Source organism: Cibotium barometz, chromosome 23, assembly GCF_041138505.1.
Source record: "Cibotium barometz isolate CiBa-2024 chromosome 23, ASM4113850v1, whole genome shotgun sequence".
NCBI classification, from domain to species: Eukaryota; Viridiplantae; Streptophyta; class Polypodiopsida; order Cyatheales; family Cibotiaceae; genus Cibotium; species Cibotium barometz.
Genome location: NC_141068.1, coordinates 54486240 through 54500217, shown reverse-complemented (window position 1 = coordinate 54500217; position 13978 = coordinate 54486240).

Genomic DNA, 13978 nt, shown 5'->3' with positions numbered 1-13978 from the left:
TTCAACACACCAGTTCTAGAGGAGCATGCCTACTCTGCTACAGTCAAAGACAAGAAAACCAAGGCTCCTTGAACTTGCTACTATTGCAAAAAGAAGGGCCACATCATCAAGGATTTCTTCAAGAGGAAGAAGGATGGGCCCTAGATGCCTCCCTCTCATGAGTCTATAAATTCAAGGAGTACTATGTTGAGATATCGAGCTCATCTAGTAAGGCGGTGATGACCCACCTGGGGGGATAGGCCCCACACTTACACCACTGGCATGGTTGGTGAGATCATGGTTGATATGCGGCCAGTGGGATGACAGGCTATGTGACAGCCATTCTAGAGACTGGCATAGTTATAGTGCCAGCTCATTTAGTTGGGTTCACACTATAGAGAACCCTAGTATGTATTTGGTTGAGTATCTTTTCATATATGTGTACTCTTATCTTTATATATGGTGTTTTGTGTGTTGAGTGAAGAAGAAGAAGATTTTCAACCTCTCACCTTGTGTGTTCTCTTTTAGGGTTTTATGAGTGCGTGTGTGCTTGCAAAAGCTCAAGCTCCCTTCTCCCCTGCATCTTTTCATGGTATCAAAGCCTGGTTCATGCTAAGGGCTGAGCTGCAATCAAGAGAAGCACAGGAAGCGATACGAGGGTAAGAGCTTCATCTACTTTTCCCTATTTGTGTTGGCGACTACACCCTTGTCGGAGCTCTATGGGAGGCACCGGCAAACGATCTCTGATTGAGGAGCTTTCTTTGCGGGATTAAAGCTATAAGGCAATCATATTGTCCTACTAGACAATGATTTTTGGGCCAAAATCGTGTTTTGGGTGCGTTACGACCTCCGTTTTTCAAAAAGCAAGCGATTTCGAGCACTACGGCGGGTAAGTCATCAATTCTCTACAAAACTCTGTTTTAAGAACTGCAGGAAGACGGATCGGTTGTGCAGACATTGTGTGTGCTGCAGGAGGTCAACAATTGCCATTGGGTGTATGTATGCACATTGAGGTCACTGGTGGTTGTGACATTTGAGTGTAGTATAGTACCGTTGCAGAAAATACAGTAGTTTGTGCAGGACAAACCAGAGTGCTGTTTCTGGTAAATTTGTGTGTCTAGCAAGATGTCAAATGATGGCATAAACTAGATTGTTGCTGAGAAGCTTGATAAGAACAACTTCCATGCTTGGAGGTTCAGGTTGACAAATTTCCTGATGGGAAAGGATTACTGGGACTACATAGAAGGTGAGCATGAAGAGGCACCGGAGATACCAGAGATCAATCCAACTGCTGCAGATGTGAAAGAGTTCAAGGATTGGAACCAAAGAGCTAGCAAAGTTATGTATTGGCTCTCTATCAGTATACAGGACACCATGATTGGGCACATACAGGATGCCAAGTCCTCCAAGGAGGCGTGGGACACCTTGGTAAAATTCTATGAAACGAATACTAAGGCACAAAAGATACAGTTGAAGAATGAACTTCATACTGTGGAGAAAAAGAGTATGTCTATGAATGACTATGCAATGAAGATCAAGGGTATTGTGGAATCCCTTGTATCTATTAGTGTTTGATGATGATGATAAGGTGGAAGTCTGTCTACGTGGTCTCGGACCACAATACAAGGCGTTCATCAAGACATCTATTCAGACTCGAGAAAACATTCCCAATTTCATAGATTTGGTGTCTATGTTGATTATAGAAGAGAAGAGCTTGGGTGAAGACCAACAACCTTCACAAAACAAAAACAGTTCAGAGCAACAGGCCTTCTACACAAGTTCAGGAAGAGGACGAGGTAGAGGAGGCCGTGGACGCGGCCAAGGAGGTGGCCGAACAGGTAATGAGAATTATGACCAGCAGCGGCAACAACAACGGTCCCAGAATTCACCAACAACAACACGCAAGTGGAAGAGGCCAATTCACAACAACAACAACACGCAGGTGGAAGAGGCCAATTTAGGGACAGGGATAGTCAAAGAGGTCATGGAGATTGGTAAAGGCAGTATAATGATACACGTGGATGCTTTTATTATGGTAAGCCTGGACATGTGCAGGGAAATTGTTATAAGAAGCAAGCTGACATGCAAAATGGAAAATTGCCGCAAAACAACTATGCATCCTCGAGAAAAAATAATGAGGATAATGAAAGGTTGTTTGTTATGCAGCATGTCGTGAATGCCATGTCTGAAAATGTTGAAGCAGCACATAAAGATGATGTATGGTACGTTGATTCAGGTGCTTCAAACCACATGACAAGTCCTGGGGAGTGGTTCAAGGAGATGAAAAACCTTGAAAGACCAAGTTTTATGGAAACAGGGGATGACACTGCTCATCCAGTTGCCCATGTTGGAGATGTGCCATTGTCTATGCAGGATGGCAAAGTGAAGTACCTTGCAGATGTACTTCATGTTCCAAACATAACAAAGAATCTGGTTTCAGTTGGCCAGATGATTGAGCAGGGTTTGCACGTTCGGTTTAACCCTGATGGTTATTATGTTGAAGACTTTAAAGTCAAGTGCAGGTTGGTTGCAAAAGGCAACAGAGTGGGCAGAATGTTTACATTGAATGTAAACATGCCTGAAGTGAGTGCTGCGATGTTTGCAAATAGTTCAGGAATTATTGCAGACTCAGATATTTGGCATAAAAGAATTGGACATGTGAATGTGCACAGAATGAAGTCTATGCAGACTAAAGGAATTGTGACAGGGCTGCCAAAGTTTAAAGTTGAAGGTACGCAGAAAATATGTGAAGCATGCCAATTTGGAAAGCAAACAAAACATGTATTTCCACGTAATAGAAATGTGAGCAAAAATGCACTAGATGTTGTGCATTTAGATGTATGGGGTCCTACAAAGACCATGTCTATGGGAGGCTGCAGATATTATATGACATTTATTGATGACCACACAAGGAAAGTGTGGGTATACTTCATGAAGGAGAAGGGTGAGGTGTTCACTCACTTTCAGAATTTCAGAGTTATGGTTGAAAAGCAAATAGGGAAATATGTAAAGTGCCTAAGGTTAGATGGAGGGGGAGAGTACTTCTCCAATGACTGCTCTGAATTTTTGAAGAAGAATGGTATTCGGAGACAGTTTACATGCAAATACAGAATGGAGTTGGTGAGCGGAAAAACAGGCACATTGCTGAGATTGCGCGAGCATTGATGGAGGAGAAGAATATGCCGCATAGCTATTGGGCTACTGAGGCTGTTTCTACAGCAGTTTACATCATGAACAGGACTCGAACTGCAGCCATACATGATGTAACTCCAAAGGAGAGGTTTACTGGCATAAAACCTGATTTGTCTCATCTTCTGAAAGTCTTTGGATGCATTGCATATGTGCATGAGCCAGATGAGCTGAGAACTAAGCTGGATCCAAAAGCTGAAAAATGTGTGTTTATTGGGTATTCCCTTAAGCAGAAGGGATACAGGTGTTACGTGAGTTGAGGGTAAGCAGGGATGTTGTTTTTGATGAGCAGCTGGTATGCTACTGTGGAAAAGAAGCTGTTGGGGCTGATGTGAGTGGAAATGTGGTTGCACAGTCTTTGAGTGGACCAGGAGAATCCTCATCTAGTGGTTCAGTTGATAGACCATGGAGTGGCAGGCTGCACCATAATACCAGTCCTGCAAATGTGATTAGTACATCACATAAAGGCAAAGAGAAAGTGGTTGATCCCTTTAGTATGCCTGACATTTCTGTGTTGAAATATACAAGTAAATAGCGTGTGTGTGGGAACAAGCCCTTGGCTAGAGGCTATAAAAGAGAATGTGTAAATGTGAGAGAACCTGTGAAAAGGTAAGAAGAATCTACTTGGAGAGAATCAAGCAAAAGAGGTGGAGTGAATCAAGGAGAAATCAGTGGGATTAGATGCTTGGATGTAAACTCTATAAATTTGGGGAATTGGCCTAATGAGAATTTGCTAGTTTTTGATTATCCATGCCTACATTAAGCTATTAGTTAATTACTCACTAATCATATCTTAATTATCATCTAATCACTTTGTTAATAATGTTGATTCTAGAAGTTGATCTACCATAGCTCATCACATTGTTGTAATTTTAACATGGTATCAGAACCTAGCCTAGAATCCATCAATTTGTGAGCCCATTATCTTGCTAATCACTTTGCTGATTAGGATTAGTAGAAAATTAATATTTTTCACCCCTTTTTCAACTAACCTCTACACCCCCAGCTAGTGGAGGAGCTCTATCTCCTTACACACATCAAATTAGCCCAAACCCTTCTAGCCCAACATAGCCACTTCACTGTGCTCCAGCCCATCGAATCAGCGTAGCAAACCGCTGGCACATTCAGGAGAAATCGTGTTTTTTTTCAACGCTGTTTTTTCTGAGAAAAATTGACATCTTGTCTGCTCCAGTAGAAATTGGTCTAATTCCAGCTAGACCCGGGGGTTTTCAAGCATGCTCTACAAGCTGGTGAAGTCAGAATTTGATTTGATCAAGTCTACAGTGAGATCCAAGCTCTTCATCAAATCTGTAGGTGACTTTGGTAATTCTGGTGATTTTATGCTGATAAATCTGTTGTAATCATCTCCTAAACACCAGATTGAGTTGTAAAAGGATAGACACTGTCCTTGAATCTTGAAATTGGATCAAGGAGGTAAGCCCCCCTTCACATCATCATGAGTACAGCACAAGAAATAGCCAAATTTAATGGGGAGCAGTTTTACACATGGCAGACAAAAACCATGTATCTGCTCATGAGGAAAAATTTGTGGGGGCTAGTTGAGGGAAGAGATGAATGCCCAGAGGTGAGAGGGAAAAATGAGTGGAAGAGCAGGAATGAAAAAGCATTGGAACTTATTGCACTCAGTTTAAATGATGAAATCATTCATCACATCACAGGGATACAATGGGCAAAAGATGCATGGGATGAACTCAATAAATTATTTGGCACACAAGCTAAAACTTCAAAGATAAATCTGTTAATGCAATTCTACAAATTGGATATGAAGAAAAGTGAACCTTTAAATCACACACTTGAACAGATATAAAAGCATTAAGCAACAACTAGCAGCTACTATTGGCAACAAAAAGGTAGAAGATGATGAGGCACTGGCAGTGCTTCTGTTCAAGAGTGTGGACAAAGGTGAATATGAAAACATTGTAGCAACACTAAAGAATGTACTTGAATTGAAGCTACATGAGATAGAAGGAGCTCTACTAGAGCAAGAGAGCAGAGGCAAAGAGAAGAAATGGCTCAACCCAATAGCAGGAGAAGAAATGGCTTGACTCAATAGCAGGAGAAGAAAAAGCATTCTTCACCCGAGGAGGATTCTCTCGAGCACGAGGACGAGGAAGAGGCAGAGTAGGAGGAAGGACCTTCACTTACCACAACTGTGGAAAGCCAAGACACATGGCAAGAGACTGCTACAACAAACCCAGTGGAGAAGGAACGACATCGGCAAACTTCATGGAGGCTCCTAAGGAAGTCGAGTCGGATCATCTTTTCTGAGAGACAGAGACAGAGAGAGAGAAATCCCACAACCCAATGTAACCTGCCCCAACAGAGTAAAACCACCTCTGAGCCACTGCCGATGATGTAGGCCATGTGGTAGATGTATGTGTGAGCACTTTAGTCAAGGTCAGGGGCACTTGTAGTAGCCTTGGACACATAGAGAGAGAGAGAGTGTCAAGGACTATGAGTTTAGGGACTTGAGGCACTGGTCGCAGACTATCAAGTAAGAGGAAAACTTGGTATAGGGTCCAGGTGTGCTAGGAGTATTCACTTGAGGGGAGGTGTTGAAATATACAAGTGAATAGGGTGTGTGCAGGAACAAGTCCTTGGCTAGAGGCTATAAAAGAGAATGTGTAAATGTGAGAGAACCTGTGAAAAGGTGAGAAGAATCTACTGGGAGAGAATCAAGCTAAAGAGGTAGAGTGAATCAAGGAGAAATCGGTGGGATTAGATGCTTGGATGTAAACTCTATGAATTGAGGCATTAGCCTAATGAGAATTTGCTGGTTTTTGATTATCCATGCCTACATTAAGCTATTAGTTAATTCTAGCATTTGATCCACCATAGCTCATCACATTGCTATAATTTTAACATTCTGCAGGGCATTCTCATGTTGATAGAGTCTAGTGGCTCAGAGATGAGTCTTGATGAGGATCTTGGGATACCAGCTAATGAGAACACTTGGTGTAAAGAAGGCTATGGAAGCCATGAATGTAAAGCTACGAAGATCTGGGAGAGTGAAGAATCTTGTGCAGAGGTTTACCTATGATGGTTATGTGGTACATCAATATGCATACATGGAAAAAGTTGTACAGGTTGTAGAGCCCACATGCATTGATGAGGCTGTTGGAAATGTGTGTTGGGAGAAAGCTATGGATGAGGAGATGGATGCACTATATGGAAATGAGACTAGGGATTTAGTGCAATTGCCTGAAGGCAAGAAAGCCATTGGATGCAAGTGGGTGTACAAAGTAAAACGTAACAGTGATGGAAGCATAAGCAGGTACAAGGCTAGATTGGCAGCCAAAGGATATGTGCATACATATGGCATTGATTATGAGGAAACTTTCAACCCAGTTGCCAAGATGGCAATAGTGAGAGTTGTGATAGCAGTGGCTGTGTCAAAGCAATGGTCTTTACATCAGATGGATGTAAAGAATGCATTCTTGCATGGGGATTTGCAGGAAGAGGTGTATATGTTGCAGCCACCTGGTTATGAGGATGTGAGTCACCCCGAGCATGTTTGCAGGTTGAAGAAAGCCTTGTATGGCTTAAAACAAGCACCAAGAGCATGGTCTGACAAGATTTCTAAATATCTTGTCACTATTGGCTTTCATATAGCCAATGCAGATTTCTCGTTGTATGTGAGACACAGTGATAGAGGGGTTGTGCTTGTTGTCATCTATGTAGATGACTTGATCATTACGGGAGACCATGATGCAGAGATCTTTGACGTAAAGATCTTGTTTAGACAGAAGTTTGAGATGGAGGATCTGGGGGAGCTCAGATATTTCTTGGGCATTGAGGTGATTAGGTCACCGCATGGTATTGGATTACTACAGAGATAGTATGGCTTGGACATGTTGTCCAAGTATGGTATGATAGGCTGTAAGCCTATCTCAGTGCCATTAGATCAGAATGGCAAGTTGAGTGCACATTCAGGAGAGATTTTGGAGGATCCTACTATGTATAGGCGCATAGTAGGAAGCTTGATCTACATGATGATCACCAGGCCAAATTTGAGCTATGCTATTGGGTTAGTGAGTCAGTTTATGCAGGTTCCTCGGAAGCCGCATTTGGATGCATTGAGACGCATACTGAGGTATGTGAGGTCTACTTTGCATTGTGGACTATTTTATAAAACTGGGACAGAGATATGTGTACATGGGTACACAGATGCTGATTGGGCTGGTAGTATCTCAGATAGAAGATCTACTAGTGGCTTCATGTTTTCTTTGGGGAGTGGTTGTTGAGATATCGAGCTTATCTGGTGAGGCGGTGGACACTGATGACCCGCCTAGGGGATAGGCCCCACACTTATACCACTGGCATGGTTTGTGAGATCTTGGGTGATATGCGGCCAATGGGATGACAGGCTGTGTGACAGCCATTCTAGAGACTGGCATAGTTATAGCACCAACTCATTTAGTTGGGTTCACACTATAGAGAACCCTTGTATGTATTTGGTTGAGTACCTTTCATATTGTGTGTACTCTTATCTTGTATATGGTGTGTTGAGTGTTGTGTGAAGGAGAAGAAGATTTTCAGCCTCTCACCTTGTGTGTTCTCTATTAGGGTTTTGTGAGTGTGTGTGTGCTTGCAAGAGCTCAAGCTCTCTTTCCCCCTGCATCTTTTCATGGTATCAGAGCTTGGTTCATGCTAAGGGCTGAGCTGCAAGTAAGAGAACCACAAGAAGTGGTACGAGGGTAAGAGCTTCAACTACTCTTCCCTATTTGTGTTGGTGACTACACCCTTGTCGGGAGCTCTACGGGAGGCACCGGCAAACGATCTCTGATTGAGGAGCTTTCTTTGCGGGAGTGAAGCTATAGGGCAACTATACTGTCCTATCGGACAACATTTTCTTGGCCGAAAACGCGTTTCGGGCGCGTCTGGACCTCTGCTTTTCAGAAAGCAAGCGATTTCAAGCACTGCGGGTAAGTCATCCGACTCTCTTCATAAATCTGTTTTAAGAAATGCAGGAAGACAGATTGGCTGTGCAGACACTGTGGGTGCTGCAAAGAGGTCAACAGTTGCCATTGGGTGTATGTATGCACATTGAGGTCACTGGTTGTGACATTTAAGAGTACTACAGTACCGCAGCAGAAATATAGCAGTTTGTGCAGGACAAACCAGAGTGCTGTTTCTAGTAAAATTGTGTGTCTGGTAAGATGTCAAATGATGGCATAACCCAGATTGTGGCTAAGAAGCTTGATAAGAATAACTTCCATGCTTGGAGGTTCAGGTTGACGAATTTCCTAATGGGAAAGGGCTATTGGGACTACATAGAAGGTGAGTATGAAGAGGCATCAGAGATACCGAACATATATCCGACTGCTGTAGATGTGAAAGAGTTTAAAGACTGGAACCAAGGAGCCATGAAAGTTATGTATTGGCTCTCCATTAGTATACAGGACACCATGATTGGGCACATTCAGGATGCCAAGTCCCCCAAGGAGGCGTGGGACACCTTGGTAAAACTCTATGAAATAAATACCAAGGTACGTAAGATACAGTTGAAGAATGAACTTCATACTGTGGAGAAAAAGAGCATGTCTGTGCATTGAAGATCAAGGGTATTGTGGAATCCCTTGCATCTATTGGTGTGTCAATAGATGATGATGACAAGGTGGAAGTCTGTCTACGTGGTCTCGGGCCACAATACAAGGCGTTCAAGATGTCTATTCAGACTCGAGAAAACATTCCCAACTTTACAAATTTGGTGTCTATGCTGATTATAGAAGAGAAGAGCTTGGTGTTGGTCTTCACAAAACAAAAACAGTTCAGAGCAACAGGCCTTCTACACAAGTTCAGGTAGAGGACGAGGTAGAGGAGGCCGTGGACGCGGTCAAGGAGGCCGAACAGGTAATCAGAATTATGGCCAGCCAACAGCAGCAACAACAGTCCCAGAATACACAACAACATCATCATCAACAACACACAGGTGGAAGAGGCAAATTCAGAGGCAGGGGGAGTCAAAGAGGACGTGGAAATTGGCAAAGTCAATATAATGATGCACGTGAATGCTTTTATTGTGGTAAGCCTGGACATGTGCAGGCAGAATGTTATAAGAAGCAGGCTGACATGCAAAATGGGAAAGTGCCGCAGAAGAACTATGCATCCTCAAGCAGAAACAATGAGGATAATGAAAGGTTGTTTGTTATGCAGCATGTCGTGAATGCCATGTCTGAAAATGTTGAAGCAGCACATAAAGATGATGTATGGTTTGTGGATTCAGGTGCTTCGAACCACATGACAAGTCATGGGGAGTGGTTTCAAGGAGATGAAAAACCTTGAAAGACTAGGTTTTGTGGAAACAGGGGATGACACTGCTCATCCAATTGCCCATGTTGGAGATGTGCCATTGTCTATGCAGGATGGCAAAGTGAAGTACCTTGCAGATGTACTTCACATTTCGAACATAACAAAGAATCTGTTTTCAGTTGGCCAGATGATTGAGCAGGTTTTGCAGGTTCAGTTTAACCCTGATGGTTGTTATGTTGAAGACTTTAAAGACAAGTGCAGGTTGGTTGCAAAAGGCAACAGAGTAGTGGGCAGAATGTTTACGTTAAATGTAGACATGCCTGAAATGAGTGCTGCGATGTTTGCAAATGGTTCAGGAATTATTGCAGACACAGACATTTGGCATAAAAGAATTGGACATGTGAATGTGCAGAGAATGAAGTCTATGCAGACTAAAGGAATTGTGACAAGGCTGCCAAAATTTAAAGTGGAAGGTATGCAGAGAATATGTGAAGCATGCCAATTTGGAAAGCAAACAAAGCATGTATTTCCGCGTAACAGATATGTGAGCAGAAATGCACTAGATGTTGTGCATTCAGATGTATGGGGTCCTACAAAAACCATTTCTATGGGAGGCTGCAGGTATTATGTGACATTCATTGATGACCACACAAGGAAAGTGTGGGTATATTTCATGAAGGAGAAGAGTGAGGTGTTCACTCACTTTCAGAATTTCAGAGTTTTGGTTGAAAAGCAAACAGGGAAATATGTAAAGTGCCTAAGGTCAGATGGACGGGGAGAGTACTTCTCCAATGGGTTCTCTGAATTTTTGAAGAAGAATGGTATTCGGAGACAGTTTACATGCAGATACACTCCACAGAAAAATGGAGTTACTGAGTGAAAAAACAAGCACATTACTGAGATTGCGCGAGCATTGATGGAAGAGAAGAATATGCCACATAGCTATTGGGCCCCGCCCTAGTTGGGTCAAGGGGATCCTTTTGATAGGTAGCTATGTCTCCTTGTCTCTGATTAAGGACACCTTGATCTCTCAAAAATATGAAATACGAGAGCAAACAGAGGGACCTAACTCTATCTTGCAAGGGAAACATAGTGATTCTAATAAGAATCTATTCCTCCAATCGAATGGCAATCAATGTCTGATCGAGGATTGAACAAGTCTGCACTTGGAAGTGAATGCCTTTTTCCTTTTTTCCCTCTACGAGGCACAGCCATTGGCTCGTTCTCCTAAAAAAACACTTATTCAAGCCCTATTCTTACTATGGATCGTACTGACCCGACTCATCGGGTCCACCCATTTATATGATGGCATCATCAGGGCATCCATCCACCCACTTTCCACCCACTCACCCATTCATTTTTATTATCTAATTAGGTCTTACAAAACTGTGAAACATATAAAAATAGGTTCTTTAATTAAAGTTTTTCACATTATCCAATCTACAGAGAAGCTTCCAAAATTTAGAGCAAATTCCTCCACCATCAGGCTTTTCTGGTTCATCCAGCACATCTTATCTAGCACATGCATGGAGGTCTTGTCTTCTCTGAATCTTTGGAGGAATGCATCACTGATTGTATCATCGGTGGACACATGGGTGTACTCGTATATTGATCAACCTAGAGAGCGGCTCTTTTCTGTAAGGTTAGGATGAAAGCTGCTTTTTTGAGGTTTTGCTCCAGTGGGTTGGGGATGTTCATGCGCCAAGCACTGTCGAAAAGAAGAATGTGAGCATCCGCATCCTCTAAGGATTTCTTGAAGAACTTGGGATACTTCACGGTGATGGCTGGTCGTGGAAGCACGTTGTAATTTAGAAGACGGGGTTGTGGTGGTGGAGGTGGTGATGGTGATGGTGGTATGAAGAGTGGTGGGGGTGGGGTTACTGGTTCTTCTTTGGATTCGAATTCAGATTCTTTTGGTTCAGGTGTTGTGGGAGCTTCTTCTAGTCTAGTGAACTAGAGTTCCTAAGCTTGGTGCTGCCAAGTAGCGGAGTCCACTTTCTGACATGAAGGATTTATTCAAACATAAAAACAATCAAGCAACAAGCAAAACGACACAAGAAAGAGATAGCAAGATGCATCGTGGTTGTTGCTAAAGTGTTGTTTGGGACTGACCGTTGTCCTGAGCAACCTGCTGAGCGACTCTGGTTATGCGCACAACATACACCAGTCGGATATGGATCAGGCACAAACCGACAGACATAGTCTATTGGCTAACTATAAGCGATTGCATAATGGAACCGACTACTAAGCTTAGTTGTATATGGTTATTGCTTGATATGTTCTCCTTTTATATGAGGAGAGTACAACTTATCTTTTCTCTTGCATATGGGATAATTCTCACTTGGTGATGTGCCGTTTAGGTAATTGTATATCATTATAGTCTTTGATTTCTAGGCTTTCTTGTTAGACTAAACTATTTATGGCTACGGAATGGACCCCTATTCTCAATTCTTGGTGTTCCAATACATGTTCATGGCCTCTTGTCACTCCCCAAACTTTAATTTCCGTGATGCCATGATGCACTCATAGACAAGTTAACCCTTCCTCACTACACTCGCATTGAGAGGGTATGAAATAGGGATAAATACTAGAGCCGTGGATCATCCTATTTCATCATTTGGCCAGATTTGGTTGGAAATCTTTCCATCAACCTAAGGTGAATCCGTTATATTGAGATGTTGAGAATGGTTCGGCTGTTTTAGTTCTTCGGCACTCCTCAAAACAATACCCATGTAATCATCAACGAAACTCATATACTACATAATCGATGGGTCTACAACAAAGTGACCAAGGTTTTGCCTCCCAATAGAATAGCTGTCAGCCAAAGTTCAACTCATGGTTTGCCTCCCTTGCCAAAGGCTATTCGAGTTTTAGAAACCTTGGTAGAACCGTCTTACTTTTTCAATGCTAATTCCTCACAATTTTACTAGAAGCCTACCATGCAAATAGTTAAGAATTGAGTTATATAACTCAATCTTTGTAATCAGCTGGTTTACTTGTAAATATTAAAGCTTGGAATAAAGGATTTGGAATTCTCGCATTTAGTGTTCTTGTGATTGTTATAAGACCAGGTAGCCTAAGTGTTATAATTCTAAACTTAATCTCACATTGATGACCACGATTGTTAGCTTCTTTCTCCCACAGATACACAAGAGAAGAAGCTCCTGCATAAAACAAATGCAGCCTCCCTCATTCAATGGGGTAGGCTCAAAGATTGAAAGGTATACGGAAGTTTGGATTGAGGCTATGGATGACTATTTCTCAGTTTGCCGATAGAGGAGCTAGAAATCAATCCATGCTTACAAGGTTTCATCTCATTCTAGATGTGCTAAACTTTGGTGGAAACAATGGTGTCAAGATAAGGGTTCACTAAAGGTTCCCATACCTGGAGTGATATTAAGCAAACTGTGAAGGACCACTACCTTCCCCCATCTCATGAATCCATTATGATGAATGAGTTCTTTAGCCTTAAGCAACTCAACTGAACCCTAGAGGCATACTACTCCAAATTTTTCACACTTTGCAAGTATACAACCACCCAACAAGTGGCCTGTTTTGGCCAACAGTTCAATTAGCCCCTAGACTCTTGCCTTGAAGCAAAGAGGCTGACTACTTTGCAAGATGCTCTTACTTGAGTCAAGCCATTGGTAAAAGAAGTAAAGAGTGGTCAAGTCAAGAAGAGATTCCATCCTGAGTCTAATTCAAGGGAATTCTTCCAAAGGAATTTCCAACCAAATTCTCACAATAACACTCCTGATTAGTGCCCCAACAACAACTTTGTCCCCCGCACTTATGTTATTTCTACCATGGAGCCCTATGGGAACGAAAGCTATTTTTATTGTAATGAAGTTGGCCACTTTAGAGTTGAATTCCCCAAACTTGCAAGACCAGGGTTATCTCACAAAGTGGCCAAGCAAACCAGGGTCGTGGGGCCCCCAACCACCAAGCTAGACGAAGTGGTCGTGATGGATGTGGCAAAGGCCGTGGACGAGCTGCTCGCACTTATGCCATGATTGATGAACCGACCTTAGAGATAAAAGAGGAAGAGCAAGCCATCCTGCATGCATCTGTGTGCAACAACAACCCTCTTAAAAGATTACCTAGAGTTTATGTCGGGATGTGGACATCTCGATTTTTTTTAAAGGAGGAAAGGATGTAACATACCCATTGTAAATATCGGATATCCATTGCAAGTATAGTTTAGGTAGTTCATTATGATTACATTTAACTGTTATTTTTTATCCTTGAGAAGCTGCTATTTTGAGACGATTGCAATTTAAGAACTTTCTACTCAAAAAATGAGAATACTAAATTCAAATTTCAAATCTTAAGCACGACAATACCTGGGGTGAAACTTTTTCCGAGATTGAAACGAGTAACCGAAGTGGCCTAAATCGACCCGCAAAGTTTTGAAATATGACAGCTTTAAACCAAAATTAGCAGTATTCTGAACGTCCAAATGACGGATAAAAAGTGCCCACGGTATCCTGAGGCAGCCCCGAACAATTTCCATTAAAAAAACCTGACAACCCGACAA